The sequence below is a fragment of the Protopterus annectens genome, chromosome 2.part2 (assembly GCF_019279795.1).
Source record: "Protopterus annectens isolate FY-2018-M chromosome 2.part2, PAN1.0, whole genome shotgun sequence".
NCBI classification, from domain to species: Eukaryota; Metazoa; Chordata; order Ceratodontiformes; family Protopteridae; genus Protopterus; species Protopterus annectens.
In genome coordinates this window covers 519075669-519103204 of record NC_056730.1, presented here as the reverse complement: position 1 = coordinate 519103204, position 27536 = coordinate 519075669, and positions in this window count along the sequence as shown.

Here is a 27536-nt window from a genome sequence, read left to right as displayed (position 1 = left end):
TAATTATCTTAATGGGTCAATAGAGTTTAAATGTGTTATCAAATGTTTCTAAGTAAGGCAGGATTCCTGGATAAGGAAGTTAATTCCATGTCATGGTTAACATGCTGTTAATACTTTTACATGCTGTTCAGCATCATGGTGGCATATTGTTAATTTCTGCATAATCACACAATCCAGGATTCTCATTCTCATCAAGCTCTTTGTATGTAGACTCTCCTGACTGCTGTTCATTTAATTAATACATGTATTTCAGACAACTGGTTTAATTAATATGGATATTCCAGGTAACTGGTTTAATTATTAGGGGAATTCCAGGTAACTGGTTTAATAAATACAGGCATTCCAGGCAACTGGTTTGTAACATACCTAACAATTAAGGTACCCATCTTTCCTAAGCCCCATATTTATAAATAACATTAGATACTTTAACTCTCTGGTCTTTTACTCTTGCCATGAGTGTCTAATATTATCAATAAGGATAGCTTATCACATGCGCTATTTATTTGTTTTAATCATTTTAGTTGCCTTTGTACTGGGACCTCAGAATAAACCGGAGATACCCCCTAAAGTTTTTAGTGAGTAAGCAGAAAAATAGCTATGTGGTGTAATTATCTGTTTGTGCCTACATATTCCCAGTCTGGGTTTTAAAGCATACTTGACTTTGTTAAGCTGGTTAATACATAATACCCTAAACAGGCACTCATGTGAGTCAGTTAGCCTGTGTTTATCACTCTGAACAATGTAAGGTATACCTTAAACCTACTTTATACTTTAGTATTAGTACTGCCAGAGGTAAGAGTGTTACTCCCTATAAGAAGCAGTAGCCTTTGTTTGCAGTACTGTGCTGCATTACTACTAGAGGTCGTTTTAATATCTACTAAGTGCATTTCCTTAACTGACTATCTTTACAAGATCCCTTTTGTCTATTAAATGGAACGACTCTTAACTTTTATTGTGTTACTCCACTTTGTTATAGGTTAATTGTTAGTTATACTACCTAGAAATCAGTTAATGATTACTAAATGTCATACCAGATTGATCAGTAGTAAACCAACGTAATATCTTTTAGAGAAAAAAAAAATTACCTCTGTTCCAGTATACATTTGAGCTCTAAATCTGCTGCATTTAACATTACATGATGGGAACATGCATTTCAAGAACAAAAACATATTCAGGGATTTTTACATTGATATTTTTACCATTTAATATAGTTAAATGCCAACTGATGCATGAATGTCAGTTTTTTTTATATCTTCAGCATATCTGGTTAGATGAAACAAATCTTGGGTTTACTGCTATATTAATTTAGTGATCTACCTAGCTGCTATTAGGTTCAGAACATCTATTTGAGTAATTTTCTTGAATTTTAGGAAATATATATGTGTGCGCTTTGTCATGGTATCTAAGTTGTATATATTCTGGGCTACATTTACAGCCTGGTGGTATCCAATAAGCCATCAATTTTTGTATATAAAGCTGTAGTAATATAAATTACATAGCTTTCTACACACTAATTATATATGTATTACTGTTTTGATGCATATAGTTGGCTTTACAAATAAAGGTGTAAGCCTTTATATGGGGCCTGATTCATGCACATCTGCACTTTGTGCTAAGTGGGTTGGCACAAAGCTCACATGCTAGTGCTCTGATATTCATTAAACAAATCTGCACTTTGCACCCACCCTCAAAACAAGGCTAAGCAGCAGAATATGCTAATGAAGGCATAAGCAGCTGAAATACATGCTAGTTAAGCAATCCAACATAGTGGAGCTATTCAGGAATGTATAAAGTGTACGTGAACACATGGTGCTCCATTTTGCCCTCAGTTACAATACCTTTTTGAATACATGCACAAGGACACTTAGAAAAAAATGTTAGAGGTTGCTGCTATTACTAACCTGTATATGGAACAGGCTTTAATACAAGATGGTGGTGCTGCTGCCAAACCTTGCCTAGAAGGGGCAGGGGGACTTATCATGGACTGCATGATACAAAAAAATGTAGAGTGATACAGGGTGGATAGGGATACCATAGAAGGATTATGCAACCTCTGCTGCCCTCACCTGAGGCCTCAGAGAAATCATGGAGAACCCTTCCCAGTGTAAACCAAGGTATGTGTAGCATTACATATACTGGCTACAGGTACTTTTTAGACATCCACAGGAGGTATATAAGGGGAATCACAGGACTTAGCCTCTGGAATATTACATCAATTTCTAAATGCAGTGCTACAACATGGAAGGGATCTTATTGGTTTACACGTATCACAGAAGAGAGAGAGAGAGAGAGAACAATAACCATGCAACAATTCTATGCCATAACACACTTCCCTGAGGTTCTGGAAGCCATAGACTGCACACATATAGAAATAAAATCCTGACCTGGTGAGTAGTGAAGGAGGTACATCAACAGGAAAGACTATCATTCTATTAACTGTCAAGTGGTATATAATGCCCAAGAGATCATCCACCCATACAGTTTTCACAACTCACACATATGACATCTAGTCAGGATTGCAGGTTATGCACTGGAACCTTGGATTATTACACCTGTGAGAAGCCCACACAGTCCCACTGAGCAAGTATACAACAATACCAATGCTCAAACCATAAATATTATAGAATGTGTATTTAGCGTGCTCAAATCAAGTTCCAGTGTCTGGGCACATCAGGTGGTGCTCTGCAGTACAACCTAGCCACAACGACCGAAATACTCACAGTCTGTGCCCTGTTGCATAATATAATTGTCAGGAAATAGCTGCTACAAGGATGACAAGATGAAGGACCATAGTTTCCAATACCACAGGTAGGGCCAGCAGCTCCAGCAGGTACAGATAAGAAGTTTGAGTAAGAACTAGCAGCCATGGATTATCCTGGTAGATATGGGTGTGTACAATATGCCATGGGGATCACGTCAGTCGCCCTGCTAGACAGGGGTCCAGGGAAGTAAATAGTGTGGGAAGAAATAGCCAGGGAATTGTTATGGCTAGGCTTGTATAGGCCCTAGGGCTGATAGCCTAGTGCCAACCTATGAACCTATGAACCTATGGCTCTGGCTAAGAGGCAAAGGATAGCACACACTCTCAGTACCTAAGTGAAAACCCAGATGCTAACCACATACAAACATTAAAAGTGATACCTGCAAAATTCCTCAAATTTTACTTACACATGTAATAGTTGTGTTTTGTGAACATCAGACAAAAACACCCACTGAAGACACATCTTATAGCAACAGTATTAATCAAGGTAAGTGTTGAACCTGTAAAAAGATATAGAAATGAGTACTCATATATGCAAGTATTGTATATTACTAAGATGAAACATGGCTCAACTCTCGAGTAATGTCAGCAGTAATTCATGACTGATATATAACTCCATCAAACATCAACCAAATAAATGCCCATCTCTCCAGACACTAGTACATATTGAAAACAAAATTAGACCCCCTGAGATCTTCTAACAAACTACTGCTAAAAGTGTCAAAAAAGAGTAACAGCATCAGGGATGCACTATACTCAAACCACATATTTAAGGCATGGAACAACACACCACAGAATATTTTGAACACTATCAATCCCACAACATTTAAAAATCTGCTTAGGAATCATCTACATGACAGCTGGTTATGCTCCTGCTCCACTCCAGGTTGAATGCATTTTTCTTCTTTTTTTCTCTGCTCTCGCAAACGTTTTTGCTTTCTCTCCTACTACCCTTCCTCACACTTCCAATTCCCCCTTAACCAAATACTGCATTACCAATATGTTTGGATGTTGTATTTACATACATCTACTGAAAGTTTAACTTCTGCCGTGTTATCAAATCTTCTGCGACAATCTCTGTCAACTATATGTAAATGTTATAAAAAGACCTAGTATGTATGTGACAGTTTTCTTTTTTCATAATAATTAGAAAATCAGTGTAGGATGGCTGATTTATCTTTCTTACCAATAAGAAATCAGTCTGCCAACTGAAGATAAATGTTATAAAATGACCTAGTATCTATGTGACATTTTTCTGATTAATTAGAAAATCAATGTAGAGGATGGTTGTGTTATTATCTCTCTTAAAAATAACAAATCAATGTACAGTAGAGGAAAAACAATGAAATTGTTGTACCTATGAATTACTTTGTACACTTTCTTAAAAATATGCTTGTAAGTAATCAAAGTAAACTATATTTCTGTATGTGGAGCTTTTCTCCCCCTGGCCTCTACTGAAAATGGGCTACTAGCCCAGTTGGACATTCCCGGTAAACATATGTCAAATAAATAAATAAATTAATAAATATATGCAATATACAGATATGATTCTGCCCAATACTGTGCATCATGTAGATACTCCAACAGTGAGCATAGCAATTTTAGCATCATTTGCACAAATTTATGAGGAAGCAATAATTATTAAGTCATAGGACTGCATTACTAAGAATAAAATACAAATACAATAAGGATCAAGAATATATAACAAAAATGCAACTGAAAAGGAAAAAAAAACAATAAAAAATAGTTTATTCGATACATTCCATTAAAGCAGGCATCTGAGTAGGCAAGCATCAGAAATCCACTCTGCATCTGACATAGGCAACCCTAAATCATGAATAAACGTGCAAAGGGCAGGCAGGGTACAGTCATCATTACTTGCACAGGATGGGTGGGTGGGTAGTTTGTTTACAGCTGGTCAAGCCTGGTATCAAAGAAGTGGGAGTGTGTGAGTGAGAAGCCAATTCATTAGTAAGTATCCATTGTCAGGGCCAGTAGCAACCCATTTATCATTCAGTTGTAATGTTTGTGTGTGTGTGTGTGTGTGTGTGTGTGTGTGTGTGTGTGTGTGTGTGTGTGTGTGTGTATGTGTGGTTCTATGGCCAATATGCTTTTTAATGTGTGTGTCTCTGCATGAACACAATCAAAGCATTTATGCTAGCACTATGTCCTGGCATCTCAGACAAGTGTGATCCATGCACGATAAAGTAGTTGGTTCACCATCACTCCCCTGATTACAAGAACTACCTCTGCCAGGAGTTGCACTGCTAGTTCCATGTCCTTGACTAGAAGCTGATGTCCTACCAGAATGTGAACATCTGCTGGATGAACTGTCATTCATGTGGATGCTTACCCTTTTCAGTAGATATTCCATTAGAGACACTGCATGATCCAGTATGTCATTCATTCTGTTTAAGGAGTCACCCACATGGTTCAGGCAGTCTTGCATGTCAGAATACACAACATGCAGTACATGTCTATCTATTCTGATGCCCAGTTGTAACATGCCTGCGTCTCCATGATGTCCCTACACATATGTTGCATGGCACCTACTGACACACCAACATAAGAGGGAGAGTGAACTGAAAGCCTCCTCTGAAGACATCTACCAATATCCTTGTGTAGTACTTCACCCTCATGATGGCTACAGGGAGACTATGCCTGCTCTGTAATTGGAATAACCACACTACCCTGAGTAACCATTTCACCCCCGACCTGTCCTATCTCAGATGCCTCCATGCCATGGGTAAACATAGGCATATCGACTGTGTCCAAAATATGGGCAGAGCATGTGGGAGCCACAACCATAGTGTCAGACTGACTCTCTGCATCCCCAGACTGTGCCTCTTCATCACCGCCTTCATCATTAGAGGCTACTGATACTTTGACATCAGGCTGTGTAGGAGTTCCACAGTGCTGATGGTAGGCATACCAGTGATAACAAGTAATTAACACAACAATTTGCAACAAAGATTGAAGTAGAAGAAAAACTGAATCAACTTACAATATGTAAACCTGAAGTTAAGCAACAGTAGACACAAGTGCAGTTACAATAATGAATTAATGTAGATGAAAAACAGCTTTCTATTCAGTAATAGAAAAAAGTGCCTTACAATTTGCAGGTGGTCGTAGGAACTCAGTACCAGATGTGCCTAGACAGATGAAAGAGGGATGATAAATATTATAATGCAACTGATGCAATAAACAGCAAACATCAACTACATCTGCATATTAAGAAAGATCTTATACACTTCTGTCCTTCTCTCCTCTTTCACCTATCTCTGTCTCTGTCACTTTTTCTACCCTCTCTCTCTCTCTATATATATATATATATATGTATATGTGTGTGTGTGTGTGTGTGTGTGTGTTTTTATTAATATGACATACCTGTAGCTTTACCTGTAGACACTGTTTGGTTGTCTTCCATCTCAGCACCTGCATCAGCCACTACTCTGGAACCTCCAGATGAGTTGTCCAGATTTTTTAAACTAGACAGGAACTCCTCCATCTTAGTCAGTGGTGATTCTGTAGCAGGACCACCACTAGCAGTCCTCCATTCCTGTGCTATAGTAGCAGCTCTGTTTTTGACTTTGGTGATCATGTCACTGGCCTGATGTCTGAAGCTGCCATTATCATGGGCAAGGCCACCCACAGCGTTGACATCATTAACCACCTAAACCAGATGTGGCCACCAAATGACTTGTTAGCTTTGACTTTTTCTAATATGTGTGAGCCATGCCGACAAAGTGCCTGTACTATCATGTCATTCTGAGCATCTGAGAATGGCAGTTTATGTGGTCTGGATTTATTTATAGATCTATCCCTGTATTTTATAAAAAATAAGACAAACAAATATATGTGTCAGAAAATTAGGCAAAGTGACTGGCAACAAAAGAAATATGAATGTATGTAGGCATCATGAACAGAACTTAGACATATGGATCTTTAGGACTAGGACTACAGACAGGTAATACACAACTATAAAATACCTCACCACCAGAAAAAAAAATGAAAGCAATATGTAAGTCTGTAATAGTTAAAAGCATTAACAAAACATTAACTATTAGTTGTTGAGCCTCATCTGCCTCTAACCATGGCATGTTTATGTCTTCAATATAGATTTCCATTTGTGCTTTTTCTTGATTTCCACAGTTCTCTTCTTCATACAAATTTTCACAACATTTCTAAAATATCTCTAATATCTCTATAGGATCTCTGGTTACTTTTCTTGTTATAGGCTCCCTAAGTCTGGCAGCAACCCTCTCTACTTTCTGTTGCCTAAGTCATTGTGCCAAAACTTTTGTGGTCTACAGTTATTAACAAAAACAGTTGTTTAGCAGTAATCTTTCTAAACTCATACATATTATCCAAGTACTCCCTTATTTTCTCTTTAGCACTCTGCAACTGTACCTCCTCTTGTTCTGCGAGATTCCCCTTATTTTGTAATACTTTAACCTTTGTTAGCCTCTGTAAATAATTCATATTACTTCTTAACCAGATCTCTTTTTCTTTTTCTTTCTCTTTAGTTTTTAAACTCCACTTTTATTTTATTCCCCTCACTGGCTATAACTTCTGGAGTACTTTCTATTTTATCTAAGAACTCCCAGATAATTTCCACTACCCATTCCTTAAATTCCTCTCTTTTTAACAGGAAGGTCCAGCATCAAATTATTACTTCATTACCTTGAATTTTTATCTTAGTAATTATTGGTGCATGATCTGAAATAGTTATTCGATGTGTTTCAGAGTTCTCAATTAAATGCACATATTCCTGTGAAATATAATTTCAGCCTAGTCCAGCCCAGTTATTGTACCTTGGTGAATAATAATTAAATTATCTCTGAGTTTCTATTACCGAATTCACTTCTTTCATACCAAATATTTTCACACATTTTTTTTCAGAAATCTACCCTGCTTTGTTATATTTTCTCTTCTAGGCCCCAATTGTATCCTCATTGTTGCAAATCAAATTCAAGTGCTCACCTATAAGTAATATTTCCTGCTAAAAAATTATTATTCCTCCCCATTTTTTTTAAGCTCCATAATAACTTTTTAAGGTGGAATATAAATACATACCAGCATAATCCTCGTCCTTTGCCAGTAGCCCATTCCTATCACAAATCTGCCATTATCTTTTTTCCCTCCTCTATCACTATCAGAGCTCCTTTAGCAATTAATATGACTAGTTCTCTTTTCCTTGGACCTTGACATTCTGCCAAACATCCATCCTAAAAATCCTTTCTTTATCAAATTCACATGCTCATTTCTTTCCACATTTGTCTCCTGTAGCATTGCTATTTGCACTTTGCATTTCTTAATATCATTCAATGTTCTTTCTTTTTTCTCTATACCCATGAGACCATTCACATTCAATGATAATATGGAAAGTGTCACCATAATAGTAAGAAGTCATTATTCTGACCTTTTATATATGGTAGTTTTTTAAATGTCTGTTTCCAGCTTTTATGATACATGCACCCATTAATATTTCACAAGTTAATCCTTTATACATTTTTTTCTTATCTTCAACATTGGAAAGTGTGCTACAGTTTACAAGACTTTGTTTTAATAAAAATCCTCAAATAAACAAAAACAAAAAATTACCCCCTTTGAACACCCCCATACCCTGTTAACTTAATACAAACATACATAACTATGTACATGTTCAAATAATGAAGTTTAAATTGGAGCATTTTTGCCAAATAGATAGGGGCTAAAGTAGGCACTAGTTAACCTGGAATTGAGGTTATCCATGCTAAGATGCATGTTATTGCTTGTACTTCTACCTACCCTAATTGGTGCCTGTTTTTTATCTTTACCCCCCTCTCTCCAGATGTAAAAACAACTTGCATGCTTTCAGAAATCATTAACTTTTAACCTTGAAGAAACCAATGTTCTGTCTTTTATTGCTTTATCATCAACATATCTCCATGGAAATGTAAAAGAAAAAAATGTAGTCCTCTGCTCCAGTCTGAAAGATAAGCTGAAACATGTATTGCTAAAGAAAAACTTTTCATTATATTCAGTGGTCTCATGTTTACTTAAATTTTATTATTAGATTAAGCCAAGGGCCTTAATCCAGGCATTCACCAGTGCAAATGTAAGAGAAAGCATATCAGCTCTACATATATTATAATCTCTGTACTTTTACACCCTGTCCCCAACTCATCAACCAAACCTATTTACTTAAACATGCTTTTGTCTAGCTTTTCTTTTCTTTTTGCCCTATAATATCTACATTTTTAATAACAAAAAACAAGAAACAGAAGAAAGGAAAAAATATATCTGTTTACTTTAGTAACTTTATGACATACAAGAAGAACTAAAAATACTTTACTATAAAATATGAAAAGCTGTGAAAAGTTTCATAGAAATACTGTCAAGGACAGAAATTGGTTTACTTACAGTTACTTTTTCCCTTCTTCTTCCCCTCCCCCTCTCCTCAGGGTACTTCCAAACATTAATGACATGAAGTGAGGCAAATGCTTTTCAGATCCCCACAAGTTTAACAAAGTCAAAAAGTCCACTTTTTCCACTTATTGTTATACACCCATATTTTTCAAATGTGATTGATGCTTTTCAGTCTCACATTTATTCATTGATTTACATGTTCCTGGTCTTGTTCCTGTTTATCTGCACCTCCCAACCTCAGATTCTGGTTCTATTCCAAGGTGCTCCTGATTCTTCTGGTTAACTCCTGTGCTTTTCTCTGTCTCTCAAGCATTTTCTTTTGGAACTGTGGATAGTGTTTTGCTGGCAAAGTCTTTCCATGTGCTTTATTATCAGTATAATGAGAAGCAGAGTCCCCTTCTGCTTGATGGCTCACTTTTAGTTGGATAAACTTTTGCAATTCTTCATTAGTCTGTTCTGCTTAAAAAATTACTTTGATCCTCCAGGATAAATATTCTGAAAACACCCATATACAGCAGCTTGAATCTCACACCTGCCTCTTGACATTCCCTGTTTATAGGAATAAATGTCTTTCTCTTCTGCCTGGAGTACAGTGAATAGTTATTTTCCACTGTACTGTCTCCAACTTTTAATACTTTGCCCTTTTGCTGCAGTTTTGTCAAGATCAACTATTTCTGCCTGTAGGTTTGTATCATTACTAATATAGGTCTTGGCTGTGTTCTCGTGGCTATATTTGGTGCATACACAGTGTGCCCTTTCAATTAACAGTTCCTACTGTGGAATACCAGTCCAGTTGCTTATGTGTGCCTTCATAAAATTAATACAGTCTGTTTCTATTAGTTTCTCTGGTACAGCAGAAAATCTCAGACTTTCCCTACATGCGCTGTCTTCTAATTCTACCATTTTTTGAAAAATCTCTTCTTGAGAAGCATCATACTCAGCTAGCTTTTTCTTCATTTTTACCTTTGAATTTTGCAGTTTTATCAGCTCATCTGAATATCTGTTTAAAGCTTCTTCCATTTTTCAATCATTTTATTTAAGTTTATATACTTCTCCATTGTTTCATTAATTTTAATCAGATCTGAGCACATTTGACTTATTTTTCCTCTAGATTACTGGAAGCCATGTCTTGCACAAAAGTTGGAGCTTGAACTGCGTTTTGATGAACAGTAGCAGAATTCTTCCCAGTCAGAATGTTTTCTCTTCACATTTTCTAGTTGATTTTCTTTCAGACTCTGTTAGTTTCTTTTTCTTTGTTTGCATCCAGGCAGTGTACCTACTAGCCAGTAATTGAATTGTATTCAAGCTGATGATATTACTGGTGGTTGTTTCTCAGTTTCTGTTTTCACACTGGGAGAGCTGAAGTTAAGATGGTGATCAGTGTGCAGCCATCTTGGAAGTCCCAGCTACATATGTTACTAAACCCACCATTATCCTACTTCTGTCTTAATCTGCTTGCTCCCTATTGGGAACACTTTATTGTAGAGAAACCTAAGAGTAACACACTACAAAGATGTAACAAAACACAGTTCACCTGCTGAGAAGTCCAATCCTTTAATGTAAAATACAATTCATATGAGCGCTTTCGTCTGCATAAAACAAACTTCATCAGATAAAGTCCCACTATAACTGACATAATTTATAAAAAATGTTTAACCAATGAAATCTTCACATTAATAAAACAATTAATCAATAAAATTCTAAAGATACTGAACATTCAAAATTTAAAGAAACAAGGGTGTGTTGGTGGTTGTTTGTATGTATACACACACTTCTAACAGATTAAAAAATACATAATGAAAAGTTTTGTTAAAAATATAAATAAACAAAAGAATAATCTACAACATTTTTTCATGAGTAAGTTGATGTAAAATATATGTTTACATCTGATGTGTTGAAAATATATTTATGCCATCTTCAAAGTATATTTGCCTTTCCTGTTAAGATGGCTTTGATGTTTATATACTCATTTAAACCTGGAAAAATATTGGATTTTAGTCTTAACTGCCATCTAACTTCCTTCTGCAGTAAAATATTTTTGTTATCTCCCCCTCTGATTTCCAAATTGACCGTGTCTATGATACCAAATTTGAAAGAAGGGACGGGTTGACACATGCAGACGAAAGCGCTCATATGAATTGTATTTTACATTAAAGGATTGGACTTCTCAGCAGGTGAACTGTGTTTTGTTACTAGTTTATTCTACTTACTTTGTGGCAAACACTACAAAGATGGTCAGAAATGTCAATTAAGCAGAAATATTTTCTGTCTGTCTCCCTCTCCCCCTCTCTTTCTCTGTAACCCCTTCAGTGTTATCAGTCTGTCTTCTCATCATTTTTTAATGCCTGGCACTAAGAAACACTAGTAACTAATGCTAAGTAACAGTTCACATCTTACGGCAAAAACAAGAGAGGTTTTAGCTTAGACTGCACTTCTATAGTTACTTCCATGAAAATATGCTTAAGTCCATTGTGCTATAGCAAAACAGATTAAAAGTACTGAAGTGTGATACATTTACTCTTACATATATATTAGGCTGCTGGATGTCATGTATACCCTAAAGGATGCCGCTATTGGTATAACTGTAATGAAAACTGATGACTACATTCTCCCTTTCTTCAACCTTTTGTCAGTAGCCTTTAACTTTGTGATTTTACCTTAATAAGCTGAGATAATCCTCTGGTCTAACACTTTGATTCTGTACTGTCAAGGGTTTAAATCCAGAAGTATATCATACAATTATCTAATGTTTTTCCATATTAATATGTGTATAACTATGTGCTGTATATGTTATTAACCCACCACTATCCTCCTTATGTCCTACCCATTGTTGTTTAATATCAGAAGCACATTATTGTAGAGAGCAATACTTCTAAAGTCTACAGATTTCCAAAGGATGTCCATATTTCTGCATCTCAATTTTTGGTGTGTTCATCAAACAAAATTGTGAATTTCTGGCATTTCATTGAGGATCGAAGTCATTAATTAATGCCATATATTTGATTTTATATCAGTCAGAAAATGCATGCTAACAGAAAACCCATTATTCTAGCAACTCTGCAATTTTTATAAGAGTATTATTTAAAAATTGTCCCTAAGTCTTTCTCCTCAGCATTTGCATGATGCCTGGTGATGAGCAGCACCTGTAACTATTGGGAAATGGCAGTTCACAGTTTATGGCAAAATCTTGTGAGTTTTTGCCTCCAGTTACATTAGTTTATTGCCTATCACACTACTGTGCTTAGCCTCAGTGCACTATGAAAAGACATGCTAATAGCATTATGAGGAGACAGTATCATCTCTTGAACAGGCTACAGAGTTGAATGTGGGATGTTGCAGTTGTAGCTAGTATTAAGAAGTATGCTGCCCATCAATGTTCATGCTTCATAGTGTTCCCATACACCAGGGGTTTTACTGGCATTAACATGCCTGGTCTCTCATGTGTTTCATAAACATTCACAAAAAGCTCATATCTTCCCAGAAATAACTGTAAAACGTTAGTTACAATCAAGCATAAGTACAATAAGCACATGTGGACAATTTTGCTGATATACACACAGAAATTGATAGGATCAATAAGGTTTAATTTCTATGCATGTTCTGAAGAATAATAGTTATGACACATATATGTCTGTTATATATGTATAGACTATATTAATCAATAATGTCATACAAACTGATAGAATTGTATAGCAATATTTAAAACATGCCTGAACAGTCACCATGTATGAAGGCTGGGTAACTATACACCTATATCATCCATATAATGAACAATGTCCTGCATGTATCATGACATATGTGTGTAAATCGTGACAAGTAAACATTAAAGTAACACATATCTATACTGAATGTGATCAGAATCCAACCTGTTTGTATGTCTGTAGTCATTATTTGAGTGAAGGTCAGTGTGGACACCATAAAATACTCTTAATTCCTTTTGTACGTTCAATATCTCAAGATATAATTATGCATGTGCTAATACTTGCCATCAGTCATGCAAATGAGCCTGACAGCAGTGCATTTCAGGAAGCAATTTTGACAAAAGGAAAGAATATGAGTGGCTTGTATTATTTCTGTATGCTTTATTTATTTATTTATTTATTTATTTCCATTTGTTTACTGGGTAATGTCCAAGTGGGCTGGTGGCCCATTTTCAGCAGAGACCCAGGGATAAAAGCTCCAAAAAAATAACATAAGTAACAGTACAGAAATACAATAATATGCACACAGAATATTAATACAGAAATAATAATAAGAACTGAGAAAATGCTCTATAAACATATGTGACTAGTAAATAGAATAACTGCACATAAGGCCTAAAAGCAGAATGTTGACTAGAGAATTTTGGTGATGTATTAATATTCTACAGCATTAAGATACATCTCTCAGAGAAACATAATCAGTATAACATATGAAGAGAAATAGCTAGAGCTAAAATTAAGGTGAAGGAGAGATGGTGAGAATATACTAGGAGAGAGGGAATTATCCAGGAGAACTACAGGGGCAGAGCCAGCTGCTGTCAAGATATTCTTTCATTTTTATTTTGAAAGATGAGTAGCAGTAATGCAATATTGTACTCAAGATATGTGCATTTTACTGTGACGTTGAGCGAACACTTCATTCTGTAAAGTTATGTCTGCACTCAAACACTTATACTTGAAAATGATGTACAATGGTGCTGAACCTTTTCAGACATATTCATCAGTGGTTTTAAGCAGTACACTGTCATATTGTTGAGTTGTCTGTATTTACACTGCACACTGTCCAAGCATGAGGAAATGCAACTGAAAATGACACAACAAGTGATTGCAAATAATCATCCTGAGCTGAATATTCATGATTACTTGGTTGTCAATCTGCTGTTTCGCAAGTGAGATTGTCATGAAAACACCATACTGTGAAAGAGGTCCATATCACTCACATTATCACAAAGTACATGAATGACAGGATAAAAAAATTATCTCAGCCATATGTGATTATTTGTGATCAACACATTGTTGTTACTTCTGCCTGTCAAAACACATTCCACTCAAACCTGTGATGTGCACTAACTTCTCTGCAAGACACTGATTTCATAAGTATTACAAATCTGCATTGCCAAACATTTAAAATTGGACTTTTCATGTGGTGCTTGTGGTTGATATGTTTTCTAGGTTGTGTAAATAGTAATTGTTTAAACAGAGCACTGATTGACTTTCATGAGTGTGTGTATCTGTACTGCTAGGTAGGAATCATCATATATATACACTTCTACTCTCTTTGCTGATGATTTAAAACTGTATAGCTCATCAGATGAGGAACTGAAAGTACAACTGCAAGTTGTCAAAACTTTTTCAGACGATATAAGAATGTCATTTGGTCTTGATAAATGTGCAAAAGCAACCTTTAAAGCAGGAAAACTGCAGCACCAGGAACACATCAGTTTGGGACAAGAATGTGATATAAAAGAACTTGAGCAAGAGAGAGTATATAAATATTTGGGAATTGATGAAGGATCAACAATAAAACATGAACAAATGCAAATAAAACTTAGTAAGGAATACTTTAGAATACTTAAATTAATCCTGAAAATGGTGTTGTCATCTAGGAACAACATCCAAGCTATAAAACAATTTGCCCTTCCTGTCCTTACAATTTTGGAGTGATTGACTGGCCCCAAAATGTGTTGGATAGATTAGATATGAAAACAAGAAGGATGCTTCATGCTCACCAAATGATTTATAAAAATCAGCACATACCAATATTTTATATTCTCCGTTCTGAAGGAGCGATGGGCCTCCTTGAAATTGATTACATGTATAGATCTGCAATAGTGGAACTCCACACATATCTGCTGGCCTCACAAGACCCAAATGTAGTGAAAGTTTTGAAACATGAGCAGAATAAATCTAAGATAACTTCACTGTTTAATCTAGCATTAGCATATTAGTGTCAAGCAGGAATGGAAATCAAAGCAGAAGTAGATAAAAATCAGGCAATAATTAAATGTGCCAAAAAACAAAAGAAAGAATATAAGGTGAAGGACCAGATGAGAATGCAAGAAATGTGGAAAATGCATAAATATAGTTGCAAGTATAGAAAACTTCTGGAAGAACCTTATGTGGATCAGGAACAAATGTGGGAATGGTTAAGGAGAGGTGAATTCAAATCAAGAGATGAAAGATTAATATTGGCGGTCCAAGATAGTGGGCTACATACACACTGGTTTACTAAGTCCATTGAACATGTGAGAGAAACAGACAAATGTAGGTTTTGTAAAGCCAAATTGGAAACAGTTGCACACCTTGTTGCTGGTTGTGACATACTGATGGCAGAAGGACTGTATACTGAAAGGCATAAGAACGTGGCAAGACTGTTGCACTGAGGATATCGCAAATATTATGGTACTGAAGTGGCTGAAAAACACTGGAAACATGAGCCACAAAGCATCATAGAAAAATATGAAGTTTACATCACATGGGATCATCCATTACCAACAGTTCAAAAGATAGATGCTAGAAAACCAGATATAGTGGTGCATGAAAAGAAGACAAAAGTAGTATTGATCATTGAAATTGCCACACCCAGTAACTACAGTGTCTTGCATACAGAAAGACACAAAATCATAAAATATCAGGATCTGCAGGCAGAAACGAGAGCAATGTGCAAGAAAGATAACCCAGACAGTTCCAATAGTAGTAGGAGCAACGGGTCTTATAAAAAAGAATCTACAATCATATTTAGATATGTTACCAATACATGTAACCCCATATGAATTGTAGAAGGAATCATTACTGGGCACATTGCAGGTGCTGCGAAGAGAACTTTTGGCTGACATCAAAGACTGAAACAAAACTAATTTCATGAACGTTAATCGTACTTTGATTTAGGAATGGGGTCCATTTCCGTCATGGTATTAGAAACCCAAATGACTTAGAGAAATTAAAAAAGTGAGAGACATTTAAACTGAGAGAGGGTCTCCACCATTTTATCCCACTTTTACCACAAACATCTTCTCTGCAACTCACTGATGAGGTCATCCTTTCAAAAGTGCAGTCTCTCACCATAGAAATCAGACTTCTCCTGTGGAGTTTCAGTTGATACTGTGTTCCCTAGATTGTGTAACTAGACAGGTAAGTGGTCCAAATCCAGCATTGCATAACCACTGTAAGTGTGTGCATGTGTCTGTACTGTCAGGACCAATAGACTTCATCACAAGATCCATTGTGTAGAATTCCACTTACAAGACATTTTTTACATTGGGAGAGTACACCCCATCAATCTGCTGCATTGTTAGCCAAAACACATTCTGTGCAATAGAATGATATCATACTTTCAAATGTACACTACCTCAGTGTTTGAATCAGACTTCTCCTGTGGCACGTGCTGTTGATACTGTGTTTTCTAGATTGTGTAACTGGAGAGGTAGGTGATTCAAATCAAGCATTGCTTAAAAAGTTTGTCTTTGAGTATGTGGTTGTACTGTCATTTATAATTGGCTCTATCATTGTGTATTCTTCCACTTAAGAGACATATTTACACTGAGAAAAGATTCCCCATCAATTTATAGCATCCTTCAGCAGAACCCATTTTTGGTAACACACTGATAAGGTATTGTTTTCAAATGTGCCCTGTGTGGTAGCTGTAATCAGAGTTTTCCTGTGGCGCTTGCTGTTAATACTGTGTTCTCTAGATTGTGTAGGTAGATAAGTAGGTAGTTTGAATCTGGCAGTGTGTGTGTGTGTGTGTGTATGTGTGTGTGTGTGTGTGTGTGTGTGTGTGTGTGTGTGTGTGTGTGTGTGTGTACATGTGTGCCTCTCTCATGCTGTGTTGAAATAGCTTCAACTACATATATAATGTGTAGTTGTACAGTGTTCATTAGCCCTCCCACCACTTTCATTCTGTTTTAGCAGACACACCACTCTACGAAAACAATGGTGATTTCATCCATTCAAATGTGTACTCTCAGATGCGATTCATGCAATGTTCTTTAGCTTGTGATTTTAATTAGGTAGTTAGTTTTAAACCAGACATTACTGGTTAGACTTAGTTGTGTCAGTGTGTGTGTGTGTGTGTGTGTGTGTGTGTGTGTGTGTGTGTGTGTGTGTGTGTGTGTGTGTGTGTGTGTGTGTGTGTGTGTGCATGCAGATGTACCTCTGGGTAACAATGCTATCTCCCACATATCTGTACATGTAGAGTTAGAGATTTCTCTTTTGCTACTTTTTATCCATTTTAGCAAAGACAACTTGATTAAATACTGATTACTGATAATGCCATTTGTTGAAATATCCATTTTCTAAACCTAGTAGTAAGCTTTCTCCTGTGGTACGAAGAAATTATACAATGTTCTGTAGCTTGTTGCTTTAGTAAGCAATGAATCTGAATCAGGGTTTGCCTACACATTATGCATCTTCTGCTTCTGCTGTCACAGTGATGACTACCTTGTGAAATAGATGTGCTTGAGTATACCTAACATCATGCAATATTTTGTGACAAGTAGACACATGACACCAGTCTTTTAGCCAAATTACAGGCACCCATATGCCTTACAGCAAAAAATGATGTAATGCCTTCAAATATACACTGTCTCACAATTATTGTAAGGCTTCTGTTGTGGCACATTCAGTTTACACAATATCATGTGGCTTATGTGGTCACACATGTAGGTGTTCAAAACTTGCTGTGACAGAATGTTATCAGAGTGTGTGTGTGTGTGTGTGTGTGTGTGTGTGTGTGTGTGTGTGTGTGTGTGTGTGTGTGTGTGTTTGTGTGTATCAGTATACTGGCATGCATGAATTACATCCACCACTGCTGTAATGCATGCAGTTTCAGTGAGAGAGGCATCCCCATTACTTTTGCCTCAAACAACTACTTTGCTACACAATGATATGATGCCACGACTTCATATATGCTCTATCTCACAGTTGTGGTAAGACTTTGCCTGTGGCATATGTAGTTAATACACATTTTGGTAGGTTGTGGACTTATATAGGTGGATTTTCAATTACAGGAAAGGACAACATTATGTGCACACACAGGATTGCATTAAGTTATTTCTATCCATTTTTATGTCAACATATTGGGGCAGTCAGATAGGTTTTCTGTGAGTCTTCTAGTGTGAGTGCTCTTGTGCCACATGCAGTTAATACTGATTTATATAGCATGTCTATGCAGATAGACTGTGGTTTGAATTTGGGACTGTATGTGTGCAAAACAATGTGTGAACATTAACATAGCTACACCATTTGATCTCTTAGACAATTTTGTATTGGATAAATTAACATTAAAAGCCCTTTCTTACTTCACATCTTGAATTGTGTTATTTGTGACAATCTCCATTGCTACCTCATGTGGCAGATACAACTCTGTAGAGTATGAAGCATGATTGGCAGTGGTTTGAATATGCTAAGATCTGTCTGTCAGACAGTTGTGACAGGGTGGAGTGGCTCAGGCAAAGAATGCAGATATGGCACAGTAAGAGGGACACCTTTTTTACATCTCAGACTCCATGTTAAAGGAGCCATACCCAATATAATGGCATAATGTTGTAATCCTTCAAGTGTGTTCTTTGTGAGACATCAGATATGCCTGTTTCTGTGGTGTCACTCTGAGATCTACCCTGAGCATATGTTCGAGTCTGGCAAGTTGCAAATGCAGAGTATGTCAGTGAATGCTCAGAGGCATTATTTATTTCCCCAGTAATAAAGATATGTATTTCATGACTTCATACAAACATTTACATAGTCGTGTAATTCTTTTGTTCACACTATAGGACTTTATAGGATATGAGGGCTTTTACACTATTTCTTAATGTGTGACATGATTCCAAATCATCACAAAGTGGGAGTGGGCCTGTGTTATGATATTTTCATGTGTTTTTGTGTTGAGTAGTTGATGTTATTTCAGTCTTTGCTGTACTTCCTTGTGAGCATGTCCATTATAATGATGTAATAGATCCATGCTGTTTAACACAGCCCACAGAAGGTAATCATTATACTGAGATACTTCATGTCATGTGTTCTTCTTTGTCAAACCATAACAAAATTAGACTGTGGATGGTTGGCTTTGCCAGTGTCCTCCAATGGAGTAATTGACCTATGGGTGAATGATGACAACATATGTCACAAGCCAATGTGCATCTGGTATATGTGCAATGGAAATCTTCAACCAGTCACTTAGTAATACATGTTAATGTTTCACCCAGGAGTGATGTATGCTACTGTAGTGTCATGCAGATCTTACTAATGTTTTTAGCAAGGCTCACTTCAGGGCTACATATCGGACAAGCTCTATCATCAGAAAACAGATGAAACTCACAACACCCAGGGTCACTTCAAAGATCTTTAATAACTACATATCATTTACAATATATAATGTACTTTGATACACTTATTTATGTCAGCATGTATGGTGTGCCACTTGCACCAGGGAGAACACACCATATCATTGATTACAGTAACATGCATCATTTTTATATAGTTGTCACCAGACATTTGCTGCATTTGCTCAAGTTTTGTCTGGGCTACCTATCCCTTTGTGATACATACGTTAATACATCTTATGCATACTGATACATATCATGACATTTAGAAACACAACCCATTTGTCAGGAGACTGTCTACACTTGATTTGTACCTTGATTACCGGTCCTGTTTGCATATGCCACATTACCATGCCTCATTTTGTATCTACATATGCTTATCAGATCATTATTGTGTTTATATCCTGATCAATGTAGCACATTTGTTTACATGTCATGTCCTTCTGTATCTTGCTACATACAGTCACAGCATGCATAAACAGTAACAAACTCATTACAATTCATAACATGTATTTTGCTAAAAACTGTTTTTTCATCAATCATTAGTGTTATTGGAATGACTGCTCAGGTGTCTATGATTCTTCTTGATATTTCAACATCTCATATGTACCTAGTCTGACATAACCATCATCATTATATTTTGCTATGTATACATAAAGCAATGAAATAATTAACAATTATTTAACCTGTACTTATGTTATGACATCAGTCATGTGGCTGTCATTAATAAGCTTTGAACACTCCTACAGTATGCATTAAAAGGGCTTGTCCCCTGCAAAAAACAATGCTATTTATTTTTTTATTGCATGCAGAGAGTATTTTACTTGAGCATATGCAGGTGACTATCAGCATTTCCATTGTTGACATTTTGTTGTCAATGTTTTTGCCATCAACATTGTGTTGGGTCAATGTAATGCAGTACTTCCATGTTGTGTAGGTTTGTGTGTGTGTGTGTGTGTGTGTGTGTGTGTGTGTGTGTGTGTGTGTGTGTATATATATATATATATATATATATATATATATATATACAGTATTTCTTTCTAAATAAGACCTAACCAGAGAGTAAGGCCTAGCATGGTATTTCCAGGGTGTTCATGATATAAGCCCTACACCAAAAATAAGCCCCAGTTCTAATTCTTACTGTAACCTAATCATCACTCACACTTGACGGTTGAGATCCTTGGCCCATAAACCCACTCAGGTGTACTTTGATCGGTCAAAGTACAGACAATGCATGGGAAGTGCACGCTCATGGTAATGAGCAGCTGTGGTAGTGTCTTCTCTTCATAACCAGTGCCATTTTGTGCTGACACTGTGGTCACGTAAGTCTTCAATTAACCCCCCCCAGACAAGATGAGTGCAAAAAGAAAGAGCTATTCCATCGAGTACAAGAAAGGAATCATGGAGGACTCCCGTGGAAAGAACCTGATAGCTTTCTGTAAAGAGAAGAAGTCAGATCTCCAAATGGTCCTAAAATGGCAAGCAGCATTTGTTGACCTCAGTCAACAGGCCGATTAGGGAAACGCTAAGAAGTGTAAGTATGGATCAGGTCGGCAACCATTAATTCCTGAGCTTGAAGACATCATCTGTGAGTGGATTGCTAATAGAAAAGCAAAGGCTTTGGTTGTACGCAGGGCTGATATTCAAGCATTTGCCCTTGCAATAGCATCACAGTTAGACATATCCACAAAAGAAATCAAAGCATCACAACACTGGCTGTATGGCTTCCTTCAGTGATATGAACTGTCTCTAAGAAGATCAGCAACACTGTTCAAGCTGGAAGATACTGAAGTTATTAAACATGCACTTGTGTTCAAGTCCTTTGTTGATGGCATTGACTTTTCTAAATACCAACTCTCAAACATGATTGCTATGGATGAAACTGCAGTGTTTATGGGCCAAGGATCTCAAACAACAATTGATCAGAGGGGTGCCTCGCCAATCTACATTCCCTCCTGTATTTTGGCAATTTGCCTAGATGGAAAGAAAAACCCCACCTCTAATCATTAGTAAGGGCAAGAAAGATAAGACTGAACGTGTTTCAGGCATTTACATTCTTGAAACCGAAAAAGCCTGGTGCACACAAGCAGTTATAAGGAAGTGGGTCGATGTAATGCTGCCACTTGTTTTGTGAGGTGGCAAAAGAGGTCTGCTAGTCTGGGATTCAGCCAGCACTCACAGCGCTAAAGAAATGAAGAAAGTCCTAGCATGGAGGAGAACAGATCAAATAATGATTCCCGCAGGAATGACTGCCTATCTCCAGATTCTTTATATTGCAATAAACAAGCCATTCAATGACCATCTGCGCATGGAACTCAATGACTACATTGAAAACAGAATGGAGAGAAATCAGCATGGAAACTTTGTAAATCCTAGCCTGCAAGAGGTCGTGACTTGGGTGAAAAATTCATGGGATAAAATCACTGACAGCTATGTTGCCAATGCACTATGAGCAGGCTAGTTTTACAAGCAGTGCTCATTTAAAGAGAGCTCAATTGCTAGGCATGGCAGACTGGGGCCAATGGTGCTACAGGAAATGGAGTCGCAAGAAATTCAGGCCAAAATTCGGAGGTTCGACACTTATGACAATGTCCCAGAAGAAGATGACATGACTGTATTTGAATAACTGTGAAAGCCAAGGTGCAGATATTCTGGACTTGAAATGTTTATTGCACTGTTTATGTAGAATTCACACACAACTGTCAACCCATTATTAGAACTGTTCTCCAGTAATAGAAAAGTACAAAATAAATGTCAATTTGTGTACATGAATAAATGTCGATTTTTGTACATGAAGAAATGTTGATTTGTGTTCATCAATTAATGTCAATTTTTATACATGAATAACTGAATAAAGGTAGATTGTTGTACGGTGTGGGTAAATAAGGCATCCCCTGATAGTAAGCTCTAATGCGCATTTCGCCGGGAGAAAAAATATAAAACCCGGTCTTATTTTCGGGGAAATACGGTGTGTGTGTGTATATATATATATATATATATATATATATATATATATATATATATATATATATATATATATAGGTTCCAGTCTTATGGTGGAATTTGAGTTTGGTCAACAGCTGCTTAGTTGGCTAATTTACAATTAACTAAACAGTTGGTCAACAGGTGTCTGAGATCAAACAATTCCCAGGGTGCTGGGGAATATGTCTTTGCCCCATGGTTATGAGAACTTGGAGTTAGTTTTCATATATATATATATATAATTAGCAGGGGGTGTAGGGAGTGATATTTTAAATTGTTTGCTTTTCTCTTTGCATGCGTTGAGGCTGTTTCTTGGTGCGTGTGCACTTGCTTGTTGATATCCATGGTTTCATCATAAAGACGCTGATGTCTAGCATATCAACTATGGGTATATTTGATGCATATGAATGCATACTCTCTCTCTCTCTCTCTCTCGTTATATATATATATATATATATATATATATATATATATATATATATGATGACTCACTGGAAGAGTAGCATGCCTGTTGCAAATAGCTTAGTTAGTGTGGCGAACCCTACCCTAGAAAAAGTACAAAGTGAGCTAAGGAAAATGAAGTCAGGGAAAGTTATAGGCTCAGATGAAGCCCAGGCAGATTTGGGCTGGATGTTGGGTACATGAGGGGAGAAACAGCTTTTGATGGTACTCGTTACAGTAAGGAGAAAGAAGTATATTGCATGAGATGAAAATAAGCATTCTAGTGCCAATGTACATGAACATAGAAGGGTATACACAACTACAGAAAGTACAGAGATATTAAACTCCTGTCACACTGCTTGAAAATGATGGAGAGAATAACAGAATAGCAGAAAGTAAGATGGGAGATGATCAGTTTTGCTTAAGATCAGGATGCATTACAGAACCAATATTTGCAGTGGTTCAGATAGTGGAGGAGGAGGTGAAGATGAGAAAAGAGGCCAAATGGCATTCCTAGATTAGAAAATGCATATGACAAGGTTCAAAGAAAGCTAATTTGGGCACACAAATGCATACGCGCATGCGTGCACACACACGCGCGCGAGCACACACACACACACACACACACACACACACACACACACACACACACACACACACACACACACATCATACTTATGGGTAATTTAGAGGATCAGGCTGTAAATTACAGAAAATCACTCCATGTAGTGTGTTTCAGTTGCTGATAGCATAACTAGTATAGTTTGACAATTGTCAGCAAAGTTTTAAAAACTCAAACATGTCTTTCTTACACTCCCTTCTCTCCTTTCTCTCTCTTTAGTGTAACTAAGTAAGCTTTTGTGCCATTTCATATATATAATGCCCTCCCTTCGTGTTTGCTATCACTCACCATACAATTTTTTTCTGCCATTTCATAACTATTCATTTTTAGTTATTTTCTCATGTTAAGATATTCTGTCAGTTCCACTGCCTGTTCTTCACACTGTACCATACTTTTGTGTAAAACAGATTCCAAAAGAAATCAAACATTATAAGTGTTTCCCAGTGCTACTGTCATTTAATTAAATGCAAGTGTTTCTGCTTTTGAGATCACCTTACAGGCAGGGTTCACTAAACAAAGAAAGTAGAACAAAGACTTTAGGTCAGCTGATTTAAATAAAAAGTCAAATAATGCAGTAATCCTTCCAGCATTTTACAGCTCAGATTCAGGAAGTGTTGCTGCTAGAACACTCAGCCCGATATTACTTGGTTGCAGCAAAATGCAATTTTAAAGAGTTACATAATGTTGCTGTGTCAAGTAAACCGTTACTACGAAGTATTTCCCTGTATGCAGATATGTCACCATTGTAATATAAAAGGTTTTAATATAGTTTGGAATGTAAGAAAAGATTGAAAATATGTCAGTAAAGGTCAGAAAGTATTCATATGCTTTCCCATGCTTATTTTAAGAGTATTTTGAAACTCATATGGTAATTATCTCAAATTTTACAACTGAGACTAAATTATAAGTGCATCAGTGGAGATCACTACATAACTGTTAACTTCCCAAGCTTAACACAAACGATTTAAGCAGTCATTTTAAATTAAATTATCACAAATAAATATTGAAGAAGTAATACAGAATTTGAGGCCAATGATAGCATGTCCTTAGAGGCTTGCAATGCATATTCTTATGATTTAAAAAACAGTGCAGTATTTCCATATGTAATATTAGTGCCTTGAAAGACAAACTTTGAACTGTGCGTCACATAAAGCAGCAAACTTTTTCCTAACAATGTCACTGTGTCCTTCATCTATGTCGTACATGGAATTGTGAGTAATACTATCCCACTCATTCAAAATACATGGCATTATTCCACAAATAAATCTATCTATGCAATGTCATACTTCATGACTACAAGATTGTTACAAATTCCAAAATGTCACCACAATTTAAAAAAAAGACACGTGTGTGCATGTGTGTGTGCATGTGCATGTATGTGCGTGTGTGCGTGCCCGTGTGTGTGTGTGTGCGTGTGTGTGTGTGTGTGTGTGTGTGTGTGTGTGTGTGTGTGTGTGTGTGTGTGTGTGTGTGTGTGTGTGTGTGTGCGCTTCTGTGATGTGTGTGTCTACTTGTCTATCTGTTTGAGTGTAACTGTGGGTCTGCAATATATGCAAATACTCCAATGGCAATTTCTTTCTGTTATTCCAGTAAATGCATGGTAGAATGCAACATCTGTTTACATGTTGCATAACATATTCTATAAGTTTGCATGCACTTTTTTGCACAAATTGTTGCATCAGTGTTATTCATGAATTATACCCTGGACTTTCTTTCCTTGGATTCTGACCTTATTGAGGTGGTGACGCCTTTACACCCCTACAGCTAAGTTAAAGCTGAAGAGTTAAACAAGGAATAAAACAACACATTGATTTCCGTGATGACTCATTTAAAGTATAGCAGAACTGCACCCAAAGCATGGATACTGAGAATATTCTCTGGAGCATGCCTCTTAGTGCAAGAAATCTAGACAAAACATAAAATAATGGGGGGAACAAAGGCCCAAAAATAGGGACAGATTGCAAACATTGCTCTTAAAAAACTAGGATGTTGCTAGAATAACAAGATGTATGTTTGGGATTGGATGGTGCAGTGGTGCAGTGGTATCATTATAACCTCCCAGTAAGAGGTTCTCCAGTTTGATTCTTGGCTGCAGAGCCTTCTATGCAGAGTCTGCATTTCCTCCCTGTATTCATGTGGGTTTCCTCCCACATTACAAAGGCATGCATCTGGAGCATTTCTCCCTGGGCCTCTGCTGAAAATTGGCTTTGTTCTAAGTAGGACTTTCCTGGAAAATATATGTTTTAACATACATTCTCTGGAGGATATGAAGTCTTGAAACTGAAATGTTTGACATTATTTAGTGACTTCAATTTTTGGTGATTTGCCAGAAAATTACACATTATATGAGGAACATAGCAAAAATATGAGGCAAAAGTCTGGACATTCTGAAAAAATCTGGACAGTTTAGTGGTCATCTTTGGAGTTAGGTATGAGAGTGATGTTTGCCAGTGAAAGCCTAGTGGTGCTGTGACCCACACAGTACAACTGGAGTCAGATCCCCCCCCCCAAAAAAAAATTATTTGGAGTCAGTGCAATCACTACAAGTAAAATGAAGGGTGGAGGTAGGGTGTGGTTGCAGTCAAGTGCTTGAAAGGCATGCTACTGGCTCTTGGCATCTGGGAAGTCTCTGCATCACTATATAAGATCCAGAGCTTGTGTGGGAAGTTTAAAAATACCAGCTAGGTATAATTGGTTTTACCTTTTCACACAGCATCGGTTTGGAACTGGAGATCTCAGTCAGGGATGGGCTCTCTCATACTTTGGGGTTACTCATTGGAAGATGCCCTGTGCAAGGGTTAGGATACTCACAAGCCCCAGTCTGGGTATAATGCAGTTGAAGTTTGTATGTGTTAAGTAAGAGGATTATCTTAATGAGACTGCAAGCTGCAGAATAGCAAACTCTGTTGTTTGTATGTTTGCATTTCAGCATAACAAGTTTTCAGAGTATTCAGCTTTACTGGAGACAATGTTTATGTGTTTGATAGTATATCACCTACTAAATCTTTAATTCTACTGAAAGAGTTCAACACTCAAGTGAGGAATGATGCAAAGTAGCCCAGTCTTGCAGTTTAGCTCAGATGGTTAAGGCTATGAACTGCTGATGAGCTTTATCACATAGTCTTTAGTGTGATTCCCTCAATTTCTACTTGTCAGCTGTGTGATTTTGAGTAAGTCAGTTAAATGGGGAGTACTTCCAGGTCAGCCTGAAAAAGGACACTTGTGTCCAGTGGGCCTACCAGGGTGGGAAAGAAAATACAAAAAGCAAAAATATTCTAAAGTCCTGGCAGGCTGTGACTGGACAAAACAGCTTTCCTGATCTGAGCCAGAGTGGCACATGAATACTTGGTTTCCGCATCACTTCTGATTTTCCCATTAAACAACACTAAGTCGAAACCCACAGCTGCTCAGTGCTCATAGTATGCTTCATACCAGAGCACCAGTGCCCAAGGTTGATGACTGACTCTGTAGTTATGTCCTCAGGCCTACAGATACCTGGGTCAAGAGAGACACTGAGCTGTTAAATGACCATCGTTTTGTGGTATGGTGGGTCACATGACTGAGGTAGTTGTTGGAAGGATATGGCAAATCCATGCATGTAGTGAAAGTGCCCTGGGAATGCCTAGGAGATGACGCTTCTGTTTGTGATCTCCTTCAGAAGAGCTTCTGCTCTATATCTGGGAAGTCTGGGGATGTGGAGTCTGAAAAGACCCTGTTCAATACCTCTGTAGTTGAAGTTAAAGTGATAACAAAGAGATGTGGCTGACAGCTGGTTGGGACTTGTTATAATGGTAACCCTGGGACTCACTGGTCAACTCGAGCAGTGAGGGGAATTGTCAAGTTAAAAGAAGAAGCCTTCCATGCATTACTAACAGAGGTAATTGAAAATAACTGATAAGTGTCAACAGGTCAGGAGGTTAGCAGCTATAGCAGTCAGAAAAGCAAAGTACCTGGAATGGGAGAAATCTGGTGAGTCCATTGAGAATACCTTTAGATTGCCTCAAGGAGGTTGTGGTAAA